The sequence below is a fragment of the Tupaia chinensis genome, unplaced genomic scaffold, assembly GCF_000334495.1.
Source record: "Tupaia chinensis unplaced genomic scaffold, TupChi_1.0 Scaffold000002_1, whole genome shotgun sequence".
NCBI classification, from domain to species: Eukaryota; Metazoa; Chordata; class Mammalia; order Scandentia; family Tupaiidae; genus Tupaia; species Tupaia belangeri.
The window spans coordinates 1221152-1240389 of NW_006159428.1; the positions used below are offsets into that span (position 1 = coordinate 1221152).

General features: G+C 38.7%; 1 pseudogene; it reads left to right on the top strand.

Annotated features, from left to right (window-relative positions):
* Positions 1 to 13931: 13931 nt before the first annotated feature.
* LOC102501154 (60S ribosomal protein L17 pseudogene) lies at positions 13932 to 14512 on the top strand (annotated as a pseudogene).
* Positions 14513 to 19238: the final 4726 nt, after the last annotated feature.

Genomic DNA, 19238 nt, shown 5'->3' on the forward strand with positions numbered 1-19238 from the left:
CCAAAATTTTCTACCCCTCTTTCTGACCCTCTGTCCTTTCCCACCCTCTTCTCCCACTGTCTCTGGTGTCTACAATTGTCTTCTAATTCCTTTTCCACCCACATTGTATTGATCACACAATTTCTTAAATAATCTAACTACTTTCAATGGTAAGTTCATATGGTACTATTAAGAAAACCAGTTTTAACTTAAATTATAGAAATGCAAAGGAACTTTTCTTAAAGCCAGGAAACAGGTTAGGATTCTGTTCAAATGGTACGTGCATGAACCTATCAGTCTCATGTACTTTATCTTCTGTTCTGGTTCCATTTTTTCTATTAAATTCTGGGATATAATATTCAACTCCAGACTTGTCCCTATGATTAAGTTGGCCGCTTTCTTAGTTTTTGAACTCTTCTTTCCGTGTGTTTGTATTTAATTTTCCTGATATAGCACACCCTTGAGAACTTCTTGTCTAGTGCTGGTAAATTCTTTCAGGTTTTGTTTATCTGAGAGTACTTCCTGAGGGTATGAAGTGCTGGCAATAAATTTATGAATCTATTATTGACTGTTGATGCAGAAGATCTTTTAGTTATGACCATTAATTATAGTCCTTCCCTGTTAGTTATATGTTTTAATCACTACTCCAGCCTCTAATCTGGTAAGCTATAATTCAGCTTGAAATGTATAGATTAAAAAAAATAGAAAATGTGTATTCATTTTATCTAAATGCAAGACATATTGTATACAAAAAATTTAGATTTTGGAGTAATTGTTTGGTACTAATATTTGCTTCTTATGTAGAAGTGCATCAAAACTTCATCTTTTCCCCATAAATTTAGTATTCCACTCTGGAAGAATAACATAACAATATCTATTAGAAAAATACATGTTGTACTAACACTTAATCAAAAACATACACTGAATTTCAGTAAAACAAATATTATGTATATTATTATTTAAATACCTTAGAGATGTAATTATTCACCTAATTGTAAGGAAAAATCTTAAAGTTATCAATTCAATTTTCCTTTTAAGAAAGCATTTTTCTTTTTTTTACAAAAAGTATTATGACATTCTTGTAAAGTAAGATTAGTCTTTAATCCTTTGTATTTGAGATCAGATAATATTTTTAACTTTTTACACACAGAGAAATTTCTCTTACAGTAAACTTACAGTGGAAAATTATGTACTGACTGTTATGTAAACCTATAATCACAATACCATCTGTGAATGGGAGTAAATATCTTAGTATTGATGATGAGATAAATTTTACATGAAATACAGCAGAAAGAAAATTTTATTTGTTTTGCGTTTGGTACTAAATTTCTAGTCCTTCATTTTTAGAGACCTAATAACACAAACAAAAGCTTTGTGATTTTAAATGTGTGTTTCAAAGATAGATGATAGGGAAAGTTTTTGTTCTGTCCAAAGAATTAAACCTAGGTATAAAGCAGTTGCAAAAATTTAATTATTTTTATTTTTAATTAATTATTTGAAGGACAGTGAAAGGAAGCATATTAAGAAAAGTGTAGAGAGAGGAATAATCCATAGGTGAGCCAGTCACATGAGGGGAGATGTGGGAAGGTTCATTCTTTTCTCTGAGAGGAAGGGGAGAACTGATACCCAGAAAGAAAGACAGAAGGGCTACCCCATAGGCAGAACAGCTCCATAGGAAGGAAGCATCTCTCACTCATGGAAAAAGAACAATTTCTCCTCACCGCAGAGAGCAGAAAAGAACACACAAAAAGTCAGAAAAAGAATTTAGAATATTCATAGTGACAAAGCTGAATGAAATGCAAGAAAAAATCAGACAGCCAACTTCAGGAGATGAGGAAATCATTCCATGACCTGAAGGAGAGACTTTATAAAAAGATACACACCACAAAAAGAATCAAACAGAGCTTCTAGAGATGTAGACTATAATACAGAAAATCAAACCCTCCCTTGAAAGTATTAATAGTAGATCAAACCACGCACAAGATAGACTCTCTGGTTGGGAAGACAAAGCCACTGACTTATACAAAACCATCAAAAAGAATGAAAACATAACTTAAAAAAACTAGGACAACATATGGTAAATACTAGACACTATTAAGTCACCAAGTGTCTGAAAAATAGGTATTCCAGACGTTGAAGAATCTGAAAAGGCTTAGAAAATCTATTCCATGAAATACTTGCAGAAAACTTTCCAAACCTAGGGAACATTTGGAAATCTAGACCCAAGTAATACAAAGGACATCAAATAGAATCAAGGTAAGAAGGGACCAGCAGTTAGCGTAATGGCTATGTCACTGGACTCCCATGTAGTCTACTGTGGTTGGAGTCCTAGCCCCAGTGGCTTAAACTCACACTGGGCACGTGTGCGTGCGTGCCCAAGATCCCAAGAGGAGAATGGAGGAGAAGGGATTGTGGCATGGCCATCTCCCCTGGGGGAGTGATTTCTTGCTTTCTGTCTCTTTATCGCTGTCTTTTTGGCAAACACATGTCCCCCATAGCAAAAACCTCTGAAAAAAGAAACAAACAAAACAAAACAAAACAAAAACATAAGAAGAGCCTCTCCACTGCACATCACAGCCAGATAGGTCAAAATCACAGACAAAGCAAGATTCTAAAAATGGCAAGATATTTAGATCTTATTAGGCTAACATCAAATCTCTTGGCTGAAACAATGCAAAGAATGAAAAGACATATTCAAAATGCTAAAAGAAACACTATTTCAATCAAGAGTACTATACCCAGCAAGCCTATTCTTTAAATAGGATGAACAAATAAAATCATTCTCAGATAAACAAAAACTGAAAGATTTCATCAACACTAGACCATCTCTTCTAGAAGTATCGAAAGAAGTACTATATCAGGAAAAGTAAAGAGAGACAAAGAGAAATAAGAGAAAAAAATCAAGAGGATTGCTAACAAAATAGCAATTAGTGCTTACAAGAAAAATATCGAAAGGTGAGAAATAGGAAACCTACCAACACATCTCAGAGAACTAGAAAAACAACAAAAAATGCCCCAAAACTACCAGGAGAAAAGAAATAAAAATTCAACCAAAAAATAAATGAAATAGAGAATAAATAAACTATACAGAAAATAAATGAAACCAAAACCTGTTTTTTCAAGAACATAAATAAAATTGACACATTGTTAATTACACTAATTAGGAATAGAGACCAGATAAATCAACAATGAAATAGGCAGTATTATAACAGAAATAACAGAAATACGAAAGACCAATGAGACCCTGCCATTTAATAGAAAGTGAACGAGTATGGAAGATTTAATACTAAGTGAAGCAAGCCAGACTATGAAAGGGAGGCATTTTATGACTCCACTTACTACATGCCAAATGTCGGGGCCAGCAGGTGGTGTGGTGGTTAAGGCAGTGGACTCCCACCTGGCTGACCATGGTTCGAGTCTCAGACCTGGATGATTCCTTTCCTAAGAAAGCATTTTTCTTTTTTTTACAAAAAGTATTATGACATTCTTGTAAAGTAAGATTAGTCTGTAATCCTTTGTATTTGAGATCAGATAATATTTTTAACTTTTTACACACAGAGAAATTTCTCTTACAGTAAACTTACAGTGGAAAATTATGTACTGACTGTTATGTAAACCTATAATCACAATACCATCTGTGAATGGGAGTAAATATCTTAGTATTGATGATGAGATAAATTTTACATGAAATACAGCAGAAAGAAAATTTTATTTGTTTTGCGTTTGGTACTAAATTTCTAGTCCTTCATTTTTAGAGACCTAATAACACAAACAAAAGCTTTGTGATTTTAAATGTGTGTTTCAAAGATAGATGATAGGGAAAGTTTTTGTTCTGTCCAAAGAATTAAACCTAGGTATAAAGCAGTTGCAAAAATTTAATTATTTTTATTTTTAATTAATTATTTGAAGGACAGTGAAAGGAAGCATATTAAGAAAAGTGTAGAGAGAGGAATAATCCATAGGTGAGCCAGTCACATGAGGGGAGATGTGGGAAGGTTCATTCTTTTCTCTGAGAGGAAGGGGAGAACTGATACCCAGAAAGAAAGACAGAAGGGCTACCCCATAGGCAGAACAGCTCCATAGGAAGGAAGCATCTCTCACTCATGGAAAAAGAACAATTTCTCCTCACCGCAGAGAGCAGAAAAGAACACACAAAAAGTCAGAAAAAGAATTTAGAATATTCATAGTGACAAAGCTGAATGAAATGCAAGAAAAAATCAGACAGCCAACTTCAGGAGATGAGGAAATCATTCCATGACCTGAAGGAGAGACTTTATAAAAAGATACACACCACAAAAAGAATCAAACAGAGCTTCTAGAGATGTAGACTATAATACAGAAAATCAAACCCTCCCTTGAAAGTATTAATAGTAGATCAAACCACGCACAAGATAGACTCTCTGGTTGGGAAGACAAAGCCACTGACTTATACAAAACCATCAAAAAGAATGAAAACATAACTTAAAAAAACTAGGACAACATATGGTAAATACTAGACACTATTAAGTCACCAAGTGTCTGAAAAATAGGTATTCCAGACGTTGAAGAATCTGAAAAGGCTTAGAAAATCTATTCCATGAAATACTTGCAGAAAACTTTCCAAACCTAGGGAACATTTGGAAATCTAGACCCAAGTAATACAAAGGACATCAAATAGAATCAAGGTAAGAAGGGACCAGCAGTTAGCGTAATGGCTATGTCACTGGACTCCCATGTAGTCTACTGTGGCTGGAGTCCTAGACCCAGTGGCTTAAACTCACACTGGGCACGTGTGCGTGCGTGCCCAAGATCCCAAGAGGAGAATGGAGGAGAAGGGATTGTGGCATGGCCATCTCCCCTGGGGGAGTGATTTCTTGCTTTCTGTCTCTTTATCGCTGTCTTTTTGGCAAACACATGTCCCCCATAGCAAAAACCTCTGAAAAAAGAAACAAACAAAACAAAACAAAACAAAAACATAAGAAGAGCCTCTCCACTGCACATCACAGCCAGATAGGTCAAAATCACAGACAAAGCAAGATTCTAAAAATGGCAAGATATTTAGATCTTATTAGGCTAACATCAAATCTCTTGGCTGAAACAATGCAAAGAATGAAAAGACATATTCAAAATGCTAAAAGAAACACTATTTCAATCAAGAGTACTATACCCAGCAAGCCTATTCTTTAAATAGGATGAACAAATAAAATCATTCTCAGATAAACAAAAACTGAAAGATTTCATCAACACTAGACCATCTCTTCTAGAAGTATCGAAAGAAGTACTATATCAGGAAAAGTAAAGAGAGACAAAGAGAAATAAGAGAAAAAAATCAAGAGGATTGCTAACAAAATAGCAATTAGTGCTTACAAGAAAAATATCGAAAGGTGAGAAATAGGAAACCTACCAACACATCTCAGAGAACTAGAAAAACAACAAAAAATGCCCCAAAACTACCAGGAGAAAAGAAATAAAAATTCAACCAAAAAATAAATGAAATAGAGAATAAATAAACTATACAGAAAATAAATGAAACCAAAACCTGTTTTTTCAAGAACATAAATAAAATTGACACATTGTTAATTACACTAATTAGGAATAGAGACCAGATAAATCAACAATGAAATAGGCAGTATTATAACAGAAATAACAGAAATACGAAAGACCAATGAGACCCTGCCATTTAATAGAAAGTGAACGAGTATGGAAGATTTAATACTAAGTGAAGCAAGCCAGACTATGAAAGGGAGGCATTTTATGACTCCACTTACTACATGCCAAATGTCGGGGCCAGCAGGTGGTGTGGTGGTTAAGGCAGTGGACTCCCACCTGGCTGACCATGGTTCGAGTCTCAGACCTGGATGATTCCTTTCCTACTTTCCTTTTCTCTCTGTCACTCAGGTAAAATTAAACAAATAATGATGATGATGATAAATGAAATAAAAGAATTATTTTAAAAAATATACCAAATGTCTACACTCTTTGGCAGAAACTGGAAGATTTGAAGATATAAATACATAGAGAGCTGTGGATACTAGAGACAGTGTGGAAGGACCATGGACAACTGGGGTGGGGGGCAGAAGGAAGGGAAATCAAGGGAAAATAAAGCAAAACATGCAGTGGGCAGAAGAGTGGAAAATTATCTGTTGATAATGTGTATGGTAATATCTTTGACTGCACTTATATATAGTGTATACATGTTAGGGAAATTCATTTGTGTGCTGAAAAGATGTATAGTAACTAAATGTAATAAAAATAAATGTAATAAAAGATTACTGATCTACTATAAGTGTTTATGGACAATTATATGACACTGGAGAGAACATGGGATACCTAGAAGTAGAATTGATAGGGCTTATTAATTGATGACATGGAATCATTTAAGTCTCTGAACAGTCTTGCTTCATAGTTTGCCAGTGTAGCTGATGGAACACACGTAGTCTTTATTTTACAAGTGAGGTATAAAGTAGACTGATTAATATTGGTCTTTCACATCCACAGTCCCTTTGTAAGGAAAACTACCCTACCTACCCAGTTTTAACATGTATCAGTGTGTGAATACAACAAATATATGAGAGTTCTGGTAGCTTCTATCATCAGAGTTTTGCATGTTAACCATTTCAGTGAGTGTGTAATGCTATCTTGATTTGTTTTTAATTTGCATCTCCCTGATCACTATAATTGGGGTGTTTTGGTTTTTTTTTTTGGAGAATTTTTTTTTTTTCCGCTATAGGGTGCGTGTGCTCGCCAGACAGAGAGAAACATAGAGACAGAAAGCGAGAATCCCCCCCAGGGGGGATGGTCACGCCGCAATCCCTTCTCCTCCATTCTCCTCTCAGGATCTTGGGCACGCACGCACACGAGCCCGGCGTGAGTTTTAAGCCACCGGGTCCAGGACGCAAACCACTGTTGACTACGTGGGAGTGCAGCGACATAGCCATTATGCTAACTGCTGGTTCCCTAATTGGGGTGTTTTTGTTTTATTTTGTTTTGTTTTTGTCAGAAGGTACGAGTGCTTGGCAGAGAAAGACAACAGAGAAAGGGAAAGCAAGAAATTACCCCCAAGAAGGAATGGCAACATTGCAATCCCTTCTCCTCTGTTCTCCTGGGCTTTTGGGTATGCACACACATGTGCCTGGTGTGAATTTGACTACTTGGTCTAGGACTCCCACTGTGATAGGCCACGTGAGCATCCACTGTCCAGTGCACCATATCACCTGCTGTAGAAGTTCTTTATACATCTTGGATGCACTTTCTTTCATCAGATAAATAAAACATAATTATCCCAAAAACAACAAAAAAGTTTAATTTTTAATTGACACAATAATCGTATATGCTTATTGTGTACAATGTGGTTTTTCTGTCCATAAATACAATAAGTTATATCAAATCAGGGTGATTGGCATATCTCTCTCTTCAAACATTTGTCATTACTTTGTGTTGGGAGCATTTAAAATCTTATGTAATATAGCAAAGGAAAAAAAACAAGCATAATTTCGCCTTGAAAGTAATGGTGATAAAATTGTATACATGCCTTTGCCTTTCATATGTTTTGTGACTTATTAGGCCAGACTTTGTCGTCTTTATCTGTTCTAAGATAGGATAGGTAGCTGGGAGGTGAAGCCGGCTTTGTATTCTAAAGGTCAGTGCTATGATTTCAATGTCTAGGCCCCCCGTACATGTTCATATGTTGGAATTTAATACCTGATGTGATAATATTTTGAGAAGTGGCTAAGTTATGGACACTCTGCTCTCATGAATGTGATTAGTGGTCCATAAAAGAGAGTGAAGGGGTTTTTTCCTTTCCTGTTCTTCAATAAAATCTCTGCTTTGCTATCCTCTCAAAGAGAGAGTGAGAGAGTGTGTGTGAAGGAAGCATCTTAGTCTCTTCTGCCATAAGAGAATGTGGCAACAAGGCACCATCCTGGAGACAGAGTCTTCACTAGATGCCAAATTTACCAACATGTTGAATTGGACTTCTTAGCCTCCAGAATTATGAAAACTAAATTTCCATTGTCCTTAAGTTGCCCAGTGTAAGATATTTTGTTATAGCAGTAGGACTGGACTGGGATAACGTGGGGAAAGGAGTGGAACATTATCAATAGCCCTTTAGAGTAGAGACGTAACTCTTTCTGACCATGTAAAGTCTGGTATTTGTACGCCGGGTTTTTTTTTTTTTTTTTTTTTTTTTTTTTTTGGAGAGGTTTTTGCTATAGGCATGTGTGCTCGCCAGACAGACAGAGAGAGACATAGAGACAGAAAGTAAGAAATCACCCCCCGGGGGGGATGGTCACGCCGCAATCCCCTCTCCTCCATTCTCCTCTCGGGATCTTGGGCACGCACGCACATGCGCCTGGCATGAGTTTTAAGCCACCAGGTCTGGGACGAGAACCTCAGTCGACTACGTGGGAGTCCAGCGACATAGCCATTACGCTAACTGCTTGTTCCCTAGCCAGGCTTTTGAAAAAAATAAAAATAAATAAAAAAGCTTTCCCTTTTATTGATATTTTTCAAGTTCCTCAATTTAGTTTCTTTCTTCTTCATCATCTTAATTAATTAATTAGTTAATTTTTACTGGAGCTGGGCCCAATAGATAGAAACTTCTGATGCTACCTCCACCTCCTTTACAGAAACAGGGATAACTATAAGGTCCTCACATACAGTCAGTAAGAGAAAGGGCTCCGTAAGTGGAGGACCGTAACCCTTAGCTCTTTTGGACCCTGCAACACTCCTGGGGCACCCTATGTCATTACTACCTCCTGCCCCTCCCCCGAAGTAAAATTTTCAAACTTTCCTTGAACTTTCAAAGGCCCTGAAGGCTGGTTTTGGAGATGATGACTGCAGAGCAGCCCTTCAACTTTTAAAGAACTTGGAGAATCTGAAGAGGTATTTGAATGGGAAAATAATTATGAAAAAACAGCTCTGAGGATGTGGGACACTTAAAGCTTTCTGGAAACATGTTACTTTAAGAGCCCAAGCATCAGCAACTTTAAAAGGCAGTTACTTAGTTTTGTCTCCATGTTCTCCTCACTTGGTCTGCATTTGAATTTAACAATTCAATGACGTTATTGACCATCTCCACTTTAGGAACTGTGAGTGATAGAAGACTGACCTTCCAGAATTTTATATGTCATTTGAATACACGGAACTCCGAGGATGAGTGTATTGTATATCAGCTGAATGATTCATAAACGCTGTTAACAGTTACTCATTGAGTATCTCCAATTTAAAGAGCTGATTTGGGTAACTTGAGCAATATCTTCCTCAAAGTTCCCTAGAAACAGAACCTTGGGCCAGTCAGTGGCATGGGAGATTCATTAAGCTGGATCTCACATGGCTCAAGATTCCACTTTATCCAGTTTGCATTCTGAACCAAGTGGCTTGAAGAAAATGTTGTACGTCTGTGCGTACTTGCCAAAATCCTGAGAGGAGGGAGAGATGGAGGAGTAGGGGTTACAGTGTGACCATGCCCTACAAGGTGGGGCACACTTTCTCACTTTTGCTCTCTCTGTCTTTTTCTCTCTGTAATGCACATGTGCCTTCTAGGAAAATTGTAAATAAATAAAAAGAAAACAGAGTCTGAAATATGAATTTAAGTGTTAATCTCTGTTAGATAATAGAACTTCAGGAGTGTAGACAATGCCTTAGGTCATGTAAAATTAAGTATCATGGTGGCCAGCAGGTAGTGTGGTGGTTAAGGCACTAGACCTCCATGGCTGAACAGATTTCGAGTCCCCGACCTGGCAGCTTGTTTTCTCAATTTCCCTCTCTGACACTCTCTGTTCAATTAAAGTAGTAATGATTATTATGACGAATACACAAATAATTATTTAAAAAGCGAGTATAACAAAAGATGAAAAAATCCTTTACATTAAAAACTATAACACATTATGAAGGGAAATTGAAGACCTAACTAAATTGAAGAATATGCCTTGTTTGTGGATTGGAAGACCAAAGATTGTTATGATTTAATTTCTTCCCAAATGTGAGTATTTTTAATGACAGAAAGCAAAAAGCTAATTCTAAAAATGCAAAAGATTAGTGATATCAAAGTAAATTTGAAGACCAGAAATAAAAGACTTATATCAAGCCTTTATATTCAGGACTCATATAAAACTACTGAAATTAATGCAGGATAGTATTGGCTTGAGAAAAACAAGCCAAAACATGTAAAATAACAGAATCCAGAATCAAATCTATACATAGAATTACCTAATTTATGATAGCAACAATGGTAGGTAAAGGTTTCTCTGTAATGTGTGGTGCTGGGACAATTTGATGTCCAGGTGGAAAATGGATATATCCCAAGAATACTACCTCTCATATATACACACAACATGTTCATTCAGAGGGGCTGCAGATCTAAATGTTAAAGATTAAAAGTATATTTTGAAATAAACATTTCAACCTTGGAATAGACAAACATTTCTTAAACTGGATTCAAAAAGCCTTCCTCATAAAAATATAAACCGAATGATACTAAACTTAGAAATTTTTGGTTACAGGTCCAGCAGGTGGTTGAGGTGCTAGACTGCCACATGGCCAACTATGGTTTGAGTGCTGGACCTGGCCGCTTGCTTTTTTACTTTCTTTCTCTCTCTCTGTCTCTCTCTGGTGAGGATATGCACTCTTTCCCTGTGTTTTTCCTCTCTGGTCAGATTAAAAATAATAATAAATCGAAAGTCAAATAAATATTAAAAAAAGAAATTTTTGGTTATAATAAGACATCATTAGTAGAATAAAAATAACTCACAGGACGAGAGAAATTATTTCCAAAACGTGTCCACCATGGACATTACAGTCATCCTACAAATGAATCACAAAAAGACATGCAATAGAAAACAAATGAAAGACTTGGACAGATGTTTCAAAAGACTGGATATCGGGAACCAGCAGTTAGCGTAATGGCTATGTCGCTGGACTCCCACGTAGTCGACCGCGGTTCGTGTCCCGGACCCGGTGGCTTAAAACTCACGCCGGACGCGTGTGCGTGCGTGCCCAAGATCCCGAGAGGAGAATGGAGGAGAAGGGATTGCGGCATGACCATCCCCTCTGGGGGGTGATTTCTCGCTTTCTGTCTCTGTCTCTCTCTGTCTGTCTGGCGAGTGCACGCGCCCTACAGTGAAAATCTCTCCAAAAAAAAAGAAAAAAAAAAAAAAAAAAGACTGGATATCCAAAAGGAAAAAAAAATGTTCACCTCTCTTACTCTTCACAGAAGTGAATATTTAAACATGATTTTATGTCCTACTGTTGAACAATATGGCTAAATGAAAAAAGTGAAAAATCCAAATATTTGTCTGAAAAGATGAACAAAGTTTTCTGTAGTAATGAATGTGTAAAATAGTACACATGTTTGGAAAACTACCAGTGTCCGCTAACAGTGAACATACGCATACACAATGACCTAGTAATTTCTTTCCCAGCAAAATATTGAACAGAGATGTTAAATATTTTACAAATGGCATGTGCTGAAATGTTCAAGAAAAGAAATTTGTAATAGGCTACACCTCTGTGGGCCAACCAGGTTATGTGGTGGTTGAGGCAGCTGGATCCCACTTGGCCCACTCTGCGGTTCCAGTCTTGGACCTGGAAGCTTGAAAAACATACCACCCACGCGTGCATGCCCAAACTCCTGTGAGGAGAATGGAGAAGGCAGCATTGTGGCATGGCCAGCCCTGGTGGGGTGTTTTTACTCTTTCTCTCTTTCCAGCAAGCACACATGCCCCATAGCAAAAAGAAAAAAGAAAAGAAAAAAATTATGAAAAGTTGAAATATTAATTATCCTGTAGTTGCAAAATGCTATACTTTCTATAGTGATCAGAATCAATGCTATGCCACCATATGGAACAGTGTAGATGCATCTCACTCTTTTTTTTTTTTTTTTTTTTTTGAGGTTTTCGCTACAGGGCACGTGCGCTCGCCAGACAGACAGAGACAGACAGAGAGCGAGAAATCACCCCCCAGGGGGGATGGTCATGCCGCAATCCCTTCTCCTCCATTCTTCTCTCGGGATCTTGGGTATGCATGCACATGCGCCCGGCGTGAGTTCTAAGCCACCGGGTCCGGGACGCTAACCGCGGTCGACTACGTGGGAGTCCAGCGACATAGCCATTACGCTCACTGCTGGTTCCCAGATGCATCTCACTCTTGAGAGAAGAATCCAGATACTGTAATGGTGCATATCTATAAAGTGATAGTGATGCCAACAAAACTATTCTATCATGCTTGAAACAGTAGAGAGTTTATGTTTGTGCCTGAGTGAAGATTTTCTACTTATGCCTTTCTTTAGACTGCTATAACAAAGTACCATAAACTGAACAGCTTCTGGACAACAGAAATCCACTTTCCACAGTTCTGGAGAGTAGAACTCTGAGATCAGGGTGCCAGGGTGATTGCTTTGTCTTCCAGGTTGCAGACTTCCAACTTTTGTCTTGCTCAATGAAACAGAGACACAAGGTCTCTTTTCTTAAGAGCACTAACCCATTCATGAGGGATCCACCTTTACAACCTAATCTCCCAAAGGCTCTGCCTTCTAATAGCATCACGTTCGTTCAGGGTTAGGATTTCAATATATGAATTGGGTTGTGAACAAATATTCAAACAATTGCACTGAAGAAAACTAGAAATGCTGATATTTTTGTCTTTTATGATTCACTATACACAATGTAGAGATGCATGCATGCATATACACATTTATAGATTAATTTATTTAATGAAAATTTCAATAATTTATATACTCAGTATCTTTTCTTTTATTGTTTTGTGTTAACTCCATTTATACTCCTGATTTACATAATTTGCATGTGTATTCTATCTATAATTTTCTTTTCAGTTCTTTTCCACTTTATTTCTGATTCACTTGGTCACTTTTTCCAGTTCTTTCAGCTGTCATTAATTTTTTCTCTAAACATTTACTTTTACCTTTGCATCTTTCAAGTTCATTTTTTTTACTGTGATATTTTTATCCCCTCCACTTCTAGCTTTATCATCCTAATCTCTCTTGCTTTCTCATTTTCACCCTCTCTGCCTGTCTCTCTCTCTCTCCAGTGAGCACATGTGCCCTATAGCAAATTAAAGAAATATATATTTTTTAAAACTGTAAATTAGGAATTGTATACCAAGTAAAATTTTTCTTTCAAGCATGAGGGTAAAATGGAAGACTTCTTCAGACTAACAAAAATTGAGAGATTTTATTACAAAATGACTCTCAGTTTACTTTTGAATGTATGTCTCAGAAAGAAGAAAATTCCAGAAGTATAAGAGATGAGATGGAATTGTGAACAAAGAAAAACTTGACTCAATTTGAGGAAACTTGACTGTTTAAAGAGTTGCAACAATAGAACTAGTGGTATAAGTTGAGTATCCCTTATCCAAATATCCAAAATATTTGGCCTCTAGTGGTTGGGTTTGGGATTGATTTTTTTCAGATTTTAGAACATTTGCCTATATATAACTTGATAATTTGGTGATGAGATACAAGTCTAAACAGAAAATTTATTTATGTTTCACATACACTTTATACACATAGCCTGAAGGTAATTTTATAAGAATTTTTTTGCAGTTTTAAAAAATATTTTAATTTGGGGGCCAGAAGATGGAGTAATGGTTACATCTCTGGACTTCCACATAGTGGACCATAGTTTGAGTTCCAGACCTGGTGGCTTAAAACTTACATCAGGCATTTGTGCGTGCAAACCCAAAATCCGGAGAGGAGAATGGAGAAGGGATTGCAGTGTGATCATTGTCCCTGCGGGGTGATTTCTCACTTTCTGTCTCTCTGTCTCTCTCGGTCTTTCTGGGTGAGTACATGTACCCTATAGCAGAAAATCTCTCAAAAAAAAGATATAATTTTAACTTTTTAAGTTTTGTCATAGGGCATATGAGTTTGCCAGACAGAGTGAATGAGAGAGAGAGGGAGGGAGGGAGAAAGCGAGAAAGTACTTCTCATTTGCTTTCCCTCTTCTTGTAAGCGGCCTGAGGTGATCTTCGAAAATGGTTCACTATTCACTTGACCCAGAGAACCCCACAAAGTCGTGCAAATCAAGACGTTCAAATCTTCGTGTTCACTTTAAGAACACTGGTGAAACTGCCCAGGCCATCAAGGGTATGCATAGCTGAAAAGCCACCAAGTGCCTGAAGGATGTCACTTTATAGAAGCTGTGTGTGCCATTCTGTCCTTACAATGGTGGAGTTGTAGATGTGCCCAGGCCAGACAGTGGGGCTGGACACAAGGTTGGTGGCCCAAAAAGAGTGCTGAATTTTTGCTGCACATGCTTAAAAATGCAGAGAGTAATGTTGAACCTAAGGGGTTAGATGTAGATTCTCTGGTCATTGAGCGTAGTCAAGTGAACAAGGCACCCAAGGTGCGCCGTCTACATACAGAGCTCATGGGCGAGTAGCGCAGGGGGGATTTCCCCCCCCCCCCCCCCCCCCCTGCCACAACGAGATGATCCTCACTGAAAAAGAGCAAACTGTTCCTAAGCCAGAAGAGGAAGTCGCACAGAAGAAAAAGATATCCCAGAAGAAAACTTACAGCACAGGAATAAAGTCAGTATAAAATGAACGTAGATTTAAAAAAAAAGTCATTTTCTTTAAACGTTTATCAGTGATGTGTGTGTTTGCCAGAGAGAAAAAGCACTGCCCCGCAAAGGGACTTGGTCATACTGTAGCCCTTCTTCCTCGATTTCTCCTTCCTGTCAGAATTTGATATACACATGCATGCATGTCCAGTGTATTTCTCAAGCCACCAGGGCTTGGATGTGAACCACTGTCTGCCATGTGAAATCTAGCTTCGTGCACAGGGCTCAGCCGCTATGCTACAGGGCTAGTCCTTGATAAAATTTTCATCATTTTTACTGTCTTGCTTTTGCTTTTTTCTAACCTTGAAGTTTTCACCTTTTTTGGAGGAAGTGGGGTGTTTTTGTCCTACCTTGTGTGTGCTTGCCAGAGAGAGACAGAAAGAAGGAAAGTGAAAAATTGTCCCCCACAGTCCCTTCTCTTCTATGCTTCTCTTGGGATTTGGGGCATGCTCACACTCATACTCAGTGTTATTTTCAAGTCACTGAGTCTGGGACTCGAACTGTGGTCAGCCATGTGAGTGGTCAGCCGTGTGAGTCCAGCACCTTAATCATTATGCCATCTGCTGACCTCTCCACCTTTTTTTTCTTTAATATTTATTTATGTATTTATGTATTTATTTATTTATTTATTTATGGGTTGTCAAAAAAGTCAAGATTTAAAAAAAAATTTTTTTTACTGTAAAAATGCATCCTGACATTTTCAACAAGCCAATATTATTATCTTTTAATTTTGCTGTAGAGCATGGGCACTTGAAAGGGAGAGAGGAGAAAGAGAGAAAGTGAGAAAGCAAGCCACCAGGCCCAGGATTTGAATCATGGTCATCCATGTAGGAGTTCAGCACCTTAACCACCATGCTACCTGTTGACCTCTCTGCTTTTTCTTTTAAGTAAAATGTTGGCTTAAGGTTCCCAGCACTGTGGATAACCATGATCACATCAGTTCTCACGCCCGAGGATCTTTCGGGCTGTCCATACCTCTTTCCAGACAGTTGTTTGGAAGAGTGCGAACACTAGAGCCAGCGGGTGGAGTAGCAGTTATTTTGATGGACTCCCACGGCCAACCATGGTTTGAGTCCTTGACCCAATGGCTTGAAACTCACACTGGGCATGTGTGTGTATGTGTGCCCAAAATTCTGAGAGGAGAACGGAGGAGAAGGGATTGTGATGTGGCCAATCATAATCCCTCAGGGACGATTTCTCACTTTCTGTCTCTCTGTATTGTCAGGTAAGTGCAAGCACCCTATAGCAAAAGTCTCTCAAAAAATTAATAAATCATACAAATAAATTTTTGAACACAATACCAATTTTGTTGTAACACATATAACATATTAATATACTGTATCCTCAAATATAACTTATGAGTATTATATTTTATTATAGATGTACATAAATATTAATCCAGGAGCTCCAATTTTATACAAATATATATGTAAAATGCCATGTATCTTGGGACCAGCAGGTGGCATGGTGGTTAAGGCGCTGGACACTCCCACATGGCTGACCACGGTTCAAGTTCAGGACCTGGTGGCTTGCTTTCTCTCTCTCTCTCTCTCTCTCTGTGTCTTTCTCTGGTCAAATGAAAATAAGATAAATGAATAAATAAAAAAAAAATTTTAAATGCCATGTATCCCATTCAATTTTAAAGATGCTTAAGAGAATAACAAGATCACTTCTAGCCTGGGGGACTCGCTGTATTCCTTACATACAGTGGGAGATAAACAACTCTCTTCTCAATTTCGACAAAAAAAGATACTCCTTAGCTTCATGTCACAGGACAAATTCTGGTTACTTGTCTGTTCCTGGATCAATAATAGCTGCAAAGATAATAGCCACCAGATGGACTTAAATTTGAGCTTCCAAACCAGTCATTGACAAGGGGAATACAGTTTCTCTGCTGGAATATTGAATCAGATCTCACTCCTGGAGCTAAAGACAGGATCAGCTTTCCTGGGGCCCTGTAGGCAGTTTGGGAGATGTGCAGATCACTAATAAAACAGGATTGTTTTGAGAATAAATTTGCAGGAGTTGGTACTGTAGTGCCTGGCCTAGAACAGTCACAGTGGGATTTGGGGTTTATTGTGGATGGTGAGAGAGAGAACGAGGAGCTAGCTAGGTAGATAGATAGATACGGCGAAAGGGAGGAATTAAGCTTGACTCTCTGGTGGCTGGCTTGCACGTTTGAGGTGGAATGCTCCCACTCCTCGTTGTATGGGACGTATGCAGAATAGCACATCGGAAGGAGATGAGATCAGGCTGGTGCATCCTAAGTTTGCCATGCCGATGAGACAGCCAAGTGAATCTCAAGAAAAATTTGATTTGGAGTCATAACTGGGGCTTGTCAGTATTAAAAAAAAATCAAAATTATTGATTCAAGGGAAAAAGATCTATCTGGCCAAGAAGATGAAAGGTATAAACTGATAGTATAAACTGATAAATTAAAAAAACTGTAACATATAAGAAATGATCAGAGGAGAAGACTAAGAAAGACAAGAAAGAAAGAAGCACAAGGACTGAGTTAGGTGCAATAAAAGCCGAAGTAAAGTATGAAGGTGGGACCAGCAGTTAGCATAATGGCTATGTTGCTGGACTCCCATATAGTTGATCGCAGTTCAAGTCCCGGACCAAGTCTGATAAATTAAAAAAACTGTAACATATAAGAAATGATCAGAGGAGAAGACTAAGAAAGACAAGAAAGAAAGAAGCACAAGGACTGAGTTAGGTGCAATAAAAGCCGAAGTAAAGTATGAAGGTGGGACCAGCAGTTAGCATAATGGCTATGTTGCTGGACTCCCATATAGTTGATCGCAGTTCAAGTCCCGGACCAAGTGCTTTAAACTCACGCTGGGCGCGTGTGCGTGCGTGCCCACGATCCCGAGAGGAGAATGGAGGAGAAGGGATTGCAGCATGGCCATCCCCCTGGGGGATGACTTCTCGCTTTCTGTCTCTCTCTCTCTTTCTGGTGAGCTCATGTGTAGCAAAAACCTCTCCAAAAAAAGAAAAAGAAAAACAGAAAACACGTCATAACTTTTCCGCAGTGCAAGTTGTCTCATGTGGCAGAGAGGTGTGTGTGGCTGCCTAGGTTTGTCAGTAAAGTTGTCTTGGGAAAGGAGATAAAAGTAATTTCAGAAGAACTACAGGAGCAGAAGCCAGATGATAGTAGATTAGGGAATGCAGTGGAGATGAGCAACAAAGATGTCAAATGCAAACAACTTCTACCTGTAAGGCTGTGAACAGAAGGTGCAGGATGGCAGGTGGCTGGGGCACTGAGGGCTGCAGAGGACTGCGGTCATCGTGGGCAGTGATTACTACAGTCAGTGGTGGCTGCAGATTGAGGAGCTGATGGGACAGAGTGAGTGGGAAGAGGTTGATGGTTAAGAGCTCGAGTCTGATGAATAGAGCAAGATTACGAAAGGGCAGAAAGGGATCCGATGGAGTCCAACACACAGGAAGGAACAGTAACCGTAATGAGGAGAGCGGATCTCTTTTGTTGTGACACAAGGCATGAAGGAAAGGATTGGTGTAGATGAAGGTAATTTGGGGAGGTGGGGTTGGTGGTTGAAATGAGAGAATTCCTCAAGCTACAGAATCTTCTCAATGTATCTCCTCTCTCAGTCCCTTCAGACATTTCTTCATGACCTAGTCTTTGCAACCTTCTTTATGTCCGGTCATACAGCCAACACCATACCTCTCTAACTAGTCCCTCATGTTTTCTTTTTCCAGTTTGCTCTGCTCCCTGCTATGAAAGAAATCCTTTTTAAAATGCCAATTCAGTCTGGCAGGTGGCATGGTGCTCAAAGTGGCTGGATCCACATGACTGACTGTGCAGATTGGGTCCCAAACTTGGCGGCTTGGAAAACACACTGGGCATGATGGTGTGCATGCCCCAAATTCCCAAAAGAGGGAGAAATGAAGAAGGACTTCTAGAGTGATCATTCTCATGGAGATGAGGAGGTAGGGTGTTTTTTCTCTCCCTCTCTTTCTGTCTCTCTCCAGAGAATCCACACACCTTCTAACAAACGAAAAAATAAAAAGGAAACCGGGGCCAGCAGGAGGCATAGTGATTAAGGCACTGGGCTACCATATGGCCACTGTGGTTTAAATCCTAGACCTGGTGGCTTGAAAATCACGCTGGGCCCACGTACGTGCATGTCCCAAATCCCAGAAGTAGAATGGAAGAGAAGGGATTGCAGCATGGCTATCCTCCCTGGGTGATTTCTCACTTTCCCTCTGTCTCTCTCCATCTCTCTCTGGCCAGTGCATGCACTCTATGGCAAAAAAAAAAAAATAAAATAATAATAAAATAAAACAAAACAAAAAATGCCAATCTAGGGTTGGCCCCACGGGCTGGTGGTTAAGGGAACCAGATCCCAAATGACTGTGTTTCTAATTCCCTTTCAAAACATGCCAGGCAGGATCAGCAAATAGCATAAAGGGTACATTGTTGGACTCTCACATAGTCAACTGTGGTTTGAGTCCCAGACCCAGTAGCTTAAAATTCATGCGGGGTACGTGTCTGTGTGTGTCCAAAATCCCAAGAGGAGGATGGAGGAGAAAGAATAACGGTGTGGTCATCCCTCCAGGGGGTGATTTCTCACTTTCTGTCACTTTGTCTCTTTCGTGAGTGCATGCGCCCTATAGCAAAAAAATCTCAAAACAAACAAACAAACAAAAACCCCAGAATCATTCCAGGCACGTGTGCTTAGG